This window comes from Mus caroli, unplaced genomic scaffold (genome assembly GCF_978045245.1).
Source record: "Mus caroli unplaced genomic scaffold, Mus_caroli_1 scaffold_4, whole genome shotgun sequence".
Lineage (NCBI taxonomy): Eukaryota > Metazoa > Chordata > Mammalia > Rodentia > Muridae > Mus > Mus caroli.
In genome coordinates this window covers 30,774,564-30,781,049 of record NW_028227259.1, presented here as the reverse complement: position 1 = coordinate 30,781,049, position 6,486 = coordinate 30,774,564, and the positions used below count along the sequence as shown (strand labels likewise).

Sequence of the window (6,486 nt, the reverse complement as noted above, 5' to 3'; positions counted from 1 at the left end):
ATCCTTCCACTTTAGCTTCCAAATTCCATTTGGACATTTGAATTTAGGAAGGAACACATCAAACCAGAGAGGCTACTGCCCAGATTCTCAGCAATCTATGACCTAGGTATCTCCTTTATTAATGTATACAATTTGATTTCATTCTGCTCATAATGCATGCAAAATGCATATCTTCCTTCTATGCATTTAACTCTGATATTGGTTATTATTACTTGGTTATAACTACATGGTTGTGTTCCTTGAGGTTTGTATTGCTGTGATAAATCACCATAAGCAAAAGCAACTTGAGGAAGAAAAGGGGTTTCCGGTTTATAACTCTCAGGTTATGTTTGCTCTGTCACTGAGGGAACTAGGAACTGGAGGCAGGAACCAAAACAGATGCCCTAGACAAATGTTGCTTACTAGACTGCTCCCACAGCTTGCCCAGACTACTTGCTTGTACTACCAGGGACCATCTGCCCAGGAGTGGCAGCACCACCTCCATTGAGCTGGGCCCTTCCACATAAATCATCATTCAGGAAAATGCCCTAGACAGTTGCCTACAGTCCAGGCTAATGGAGACATTTTCTCAATTAAGATTTCCTATTCTTAGATATGTCAAAATTTGTGTTGAGTTGGCAAAAGTGAACAAGCACATGGGCCAAACATTCAGTAAAATTTTAATTAATGCTTTATCTTAAGTGTATGAGTGTTTTACCTGCATATATATCACATGAGTGTCTGGTGCCTCTGTAGGATAGGGAGAGGGTGTCAGGATCCCCTGGAACTGGAGAGGTAGAAGGTTGTGAACTGCCATGTGGGTGCTAGAAATAGAAGCTAGGTCCTCTGAAAGAACAGATCAGTGCTCTTAAACTGAGTCATCACTCTAGCACCACCCCAGGCCAGGTTTCATATTATAATTCAGACTGTCCTAGGACTTACTATGTAGCCCAGGCTGGCCAACCTACAGATCTTCCTTCATCTGCTTCTTGTATGCTGGGATTACAGGTGTGATCCACCAAGCCCAGCTGTATTATTATTTTTTTTTCTTTTAAGACAGAGTCTCACTATGTAGTCCTGCCTAGCCTGACTATGTCAACCAGGCTTAAATGAAGTTTCCTGATGGTTTTCCTTATTACTGAAACAAACATATGCATTGCCTAGAACTAACTAACCTAGATTAGTAAGAGAACAGCATAGAGCCCTTCTGAGCCCACACCTGGAGACATCTTGCCTGCCTGTTTCCAGATGCTCACTTCTAGAGCCCACATCTGGAGACAGCCCGCCTGAGTGCTCCCAGACGCTCACCTCCATGGAGAAACAGAGGCTTCATCTCACTCACCAAGTTTATAATTCCACTGCTGTATTTAGGAGACATTCTCAGGTGTGTATGTCTCTGTCTCTGTGTGTGTGTGTGTGTGTGTGTAAGAGAGAGAGAGAGAGAGAGAGAGAGAGAGAGAAAGAGAGAGAGGAAGGGAGAGAGAGAGAGAGGAAGAGAGAGAGAGAGAGAGAGAGAGGAGAGAGAGCACACACATGTAAGACCCTGTCTTAGAAGAAATATTTCACAGCTAGGCTAGCTGGGCTGACTGGGCTTGCTGGATCACACATGTAATCCCAGCACTTAGGAGGCAGAGGAAGGGAGTTTGGCCAACCTGGGCTACATACTGCTTCCAAGGTGAACAACTGCCCCTATGTGTAGACTTGGGACTTGTTCCTATGTGGAGTCTAAGAAGGTGTAATGAGCCCAGTGCTATGGACAGCAATGCTCTAGGACCCTGCCTCGCTCTCCTCTAGAAAGGGCGACCCATTGGTCTCTCACATGGGTCTTTGTGCAAACTGTAGATGATTGTTCCAATGTGATGTGTTGTCTTGGGATTGGCTCTTACCAGTCAGAAGAAATGCTTTCCTCAGCGCTGACTCTTTCATGGTTTCTCCAGTCAGCCTTTTTCTTTATAAGTTAGCATCTCAATTAATAGGCGTGCTAAGGCATGTTCTTCGTCAGACAGAAGATATAACAGAATCCTGTCAGCTTGACATCTCTACTGCATAATACAACATGCGGAAGAGACGAGGAAATGTATTCCTATCAATCTTTGTGTTGTTGGGTTTCTGTTTTCTAAAAAGTAAGAAAGACAAAGTAGATTTTTTTTTTGACCTTTGGATCCTTCAATTACTCTGCCAAGTTTTCAAGACAATTAAGACATATATAATGTTTTTATGGGGTCTGTGATTGATACCCTGTGCTGAGGCAGTGTGGCAGTGTACAGAGAATTGTCTCAGATATGAACATGTTAATAAAAGATGGAATGTCAAATATGTTTAAACAGAAAGAAATCAGGAGAACACAGTTTGCCTTTTGCAGGTATCTGTGCTGTAAATATGGAGGTAGGAGCTGACCACCTTACCTGGCTTTCGCTTCTAGTTGCCGGCCTGCTTGAGCCCTCATGGCGCCACCTGCTGGTCATCGTTGGCACTGCATGCAAAACGCTCTGGAGCTGGAACCAGTTTTGGAATATGGGTGGAAATGAAGTTGTGTTTGGAGATGAGCCTGTTTCACTATGACTACCTTGTTTCTGACAAGTCTTGTTTTGTAGCTTGAGTAGTCCTTCATTTTTTGACCCACGTGCCTCAGCCTCCCGAGTACTGTGATTACAGATGTGCCACCATACCCCGCCTGTTCTATATTTTTAAAACATAAATTATACCTGCTTTTTGGATTCACCATTTAATAAATTCTCCTAAAGACACCTTTCAGAAGTCACACTCAAGTTTCCAGGCTTGGGCGGCTACGAGCGGAACTTTCTCACCAGTCTCCCAATACGAGATTTTCAAAACCCAATCTTACCAGGTGAATAATTTAAAATGAAAGCTTAACCGAGGAGCCTAAAAAGTGACTCATCAGGTTAAGATGCTTGTTGTCTGCCAAGCCCTAGCACCCATATAGCTGAGGTAGAGAACCAAGTCCCATAAGAGGTCTGACCTCCAAATGCTTACCGTGGTGGGTATGTGCCTCAACCCCATAGTAAGTAAGTAAATAAATAAATAAATAAATAAATGTGGTTTTAAGAAGAAGAACAACAACCTTGATTAATGGTCTTAGCAAAGTGTTTTTTTTTAGAGTGTTTTGTATTTCTTGTTTAAATCCTCAGCTTTTTTCTTTGTTTAAGAGAGCCCAGCTGACAGGATTTCCCTAACTCGCATTTTTCAAATGCACGCCCTGTTTAAAACTACTTTGAAATGCAAAGCCTTACCCATCCTGTGTTTCCTCTTTGATTTGTACAGGGAGATTTTGCTTGGATTGAACAAAGTGGGAAAAAAGCTAGAGGAGGCTTGTTATTTTCTGCCGGAGACTAGCTCTCAGCCCCTTTTCAGTTCTGGTAAGAGGTGCGTATTTTTTTTCTCTCTCTCTGCGTGAGAAAAGTATTTTCCAATGATTTTATACAAGAAAGGCCCAAGGGCTGACTTGTCAGAGCAGGGAAAAAATCCACTCAATCAGCCCATGATTTGCAATGGAGAAAGGACACCTGTCTACATCTGCTTTCCCAATTGGATGGTGAATCTAAGACGACTGTTCTCAGTAGAAGTTCTCAATCCATCAAATGCATGGATAAAGGGAAATGTTAATGCCAAAACAGCACCTCACCTCAAACACAAAGAGGTCCTTTATTCTGGAGCAAACTATAAGTGACCATGACCTGGGAACAGATTCAGGTTACCTCAAATCCCATGTTCCAGCATGGTAACTGCTTCATGACGTTCTTATAGTGACAGAATGGCATGCACCAGGTGGGCAGATTAAAGCAAGCAGAGAAGGCTCCACTGCGGCCTCATACAATACTAGAAGCTTGCTTGGTCTTTGGTTTATGGAAGCCAGTGGTCTCCTGAAAGCTTTTACTTTCATCCCAATGGTGTCAGGTCAGACACATAGGGGGTAAGGATAGCCCAGGATAAACTGTAATCAGGCTCTCACCCTGCAACATCTCAGCTTCTCCACAGCATTGAAGTTTGAATCAGTTAGTTTTGTAGAGAAGATTCAGTGTGAGATGCAGTTTTTTCCAGAAACTTTCGTTCACAGAAAACAGCTCAGTACAAGACATTCTCTGACCCTAACAGCCATCGTTGTCAGCAGGACAGCTTAATGACTTGTGCAAGACCCTCCAGATTGGGCTTACTTACTGCTGACAATCTCTCTCTCACAGGAGGTGGGGAAGCCCCCTGGACCCTTGACTGAGATTGCAGCTGTGCCTCTCTGCCATTTACATACAATTCTGCCCTAATTGCATGTGGCTTTTTTGTCCCAGGAGCTGCCAGAGTACACAGAGACTGGAAGTGGGGTGAGTGCTTTCTATGTAGCTATGGGGAAGTTGTCTTAAATGCTGGTGAGACTTCCGGGTGGTGCAGCTTCTATGAATTATCTGTGTTCCTGTATGTAACCCCTTACCCATGTTTTGTAAGCTAGCCCAGTGAAGAAATTGGCCCTAATTGGGCTTCAGTAAATCATACTTTGGTTTATTTGGTTGGACTCTTATGGAGGGCAGGGAATGGATGGCAAGAGTTTCTGCAATTCTATTACAAGCATACATATATACATATACATACACATATACATACACATATACATACACATACATATATACACACATACATATATACATACACACATACATATATACATACACATGTATATACATATATACATACACATATACATACATACACACATATATACATACATACACACATACATATTGCAGTGAGCTTCAGAACCATGGACTCAGCAGAAGATTGGCACTCATTGTTGACCTCGCTGTGTTTTTGATTTTTTAGGACAGGAGGAGCTATTCCCAACTGGTGCTGGTCCCTCCACTCGCCCCCCCCCGCCCCCCAGCTAGCCCAAGCAGGGCACTGAGGCCCAGCAAAGACACTCTACCCAAAGCCTCTGCCTCCACCCCTCCTCCCGTTTGATTCTACATGGACCTTAATGCTGCATGTGGTACTTACTGCTCATGTGGGGTGGAGAATGAAACTGAAGGGACACGGTGGCCTGGACAAGACAGGATGGCAGTCAAGGACAACTGTGTTGTCATCTGCTTTGTTCAGCACAAAGAATGTGCCCCACCTCCTGGAGAAGGGGAACGTTGTGAAGAAACAAAACATCACTTCATTTCAGGAACCTGAGCTATCCTGGTTAGTTTTATGATAAAAGTTGGAGTCGTCTGAGAAGAGGGAACCTCAAATGAGAAAAAGGCCTCCAATTTTCTTGATTAATGATTAATGGGAAAGGGCAAAGTTTACTGTGGGTGGTGCTGCCCTTGGTCTAGTGGTCCTGAGTTCTATAAGAAGGCAGGCTGAGTAAGTCATGGGGAACAAGCCAGTGAGCAGCATTCCTCCAAGGCATCAGCTTCTTCTGCCTCCTTCCCTAACTTCCCTCAGTAATGTACTATGACTGGGACCTGTATGCAAATAACCCTTTCCTTCCCTAAGTTGTTCTTGTTCCATGCTTTCTACAGCAATCAGAAACAAACTCGGACATGAAGTAAATGAATATGTACTTGTGTTTGGATGTGAAAGGGTGTGTAGAGCAGCTTTGCTCTTCCACTGCTTTCTGAAGCCCCCCTCTGATACAATGAGCAGGGGTTGTTTCCCTAAACACCCCTTAGCTTATTGATCTTCTTGGAGCAAAGAGCAGAGCTGTGAAACAGTACTGCAAAAGAATTCCTTTTCTCTGCAGGCAAAAGGCTATCTTTAAAGTCTGATAAAGGGCTGTAGAACACATAAAAGAGCTGTGGGTTTGGTGGTAGTACAGGGCGTGGGAACCCCAGGAGATCCCAGGCCAAGGCTTCCTTTATGGCCTCAGTGTGCAACCACAGAGGTCTCAGAGGAAGAAAACTCTCTCTTCCAAATCTTAAGCCTGAGGTTTTGACTGCATTTTCTTTCCTTGTCTTTTAATGACCATGACTTTTGTTTTGTTTTGTTTGGGGACACAGTCTCGGTACATTTTGAACTTGAACTTGCTGTCCTCCATCCTCAGCCACCCAAGGGGCCAGGATTGCAGCATGTACCTCAGACCCAGCTAGTAACCACTGTCTGCAAGTGTCCCTCCTCCTGGGACCCGAGTACAGGTGGCTCCAGGGGCCCCCAGCCCCCTAACCATCTGGAGCATCACTCAGATTGTGACTAGCCAGGGAACAGAGGGCCAGCCAGCAGTAAGGGGACACAGGAACAGTTCCATGCCATCACTCTCAACACCATTAGCAGCCCTAGTAGTTGCTGTGACCTTGAAGGAACTGTGACTGAAGCCAACTCAGGATTCTTGGATTTGACACAGGAGGAATTTTAAGACTAGCAAGTGGGGAGCAGAGGTGGGGGTTTTATTAAAAGCAAAAAAGTGCTGAAGGGGGGAACATGGCTGAAGGAGCTAGTCAGCAAAGGGCTTCTTCAAGATTGATTTTCATTGTATCCATATGAGTACACTGTAGCCGTCTTCAGACACACCAGAAGAGAGCT

The 6,486-nt window shown here is 44.2% G+C and overlaps 1 long non-coding RNA gene across 1 annotated transcript; it reads right to left on the bottom strand.

The window, feature by feature from the left end:
- Positions 1-1,870: 1,870 nt before the first annotated feature.
- Positions 1,871-5,190, bottom strand: LOC115031091 (uncharacterized). Its single transcript, XR_003836672.2, has 3 exons — positions 4,981-5,190; positions 2,385-2,474; positions 1,871-2,095 (listed from the first exon to the last, which is right to left on the bottom strand). It is a non-coding gene; the product is annotated as an uncharacterized LOC115031091 (long non-coding RNA).
- Positions 5,191-6,486: the final 1,296 nt, after the last annotated feature.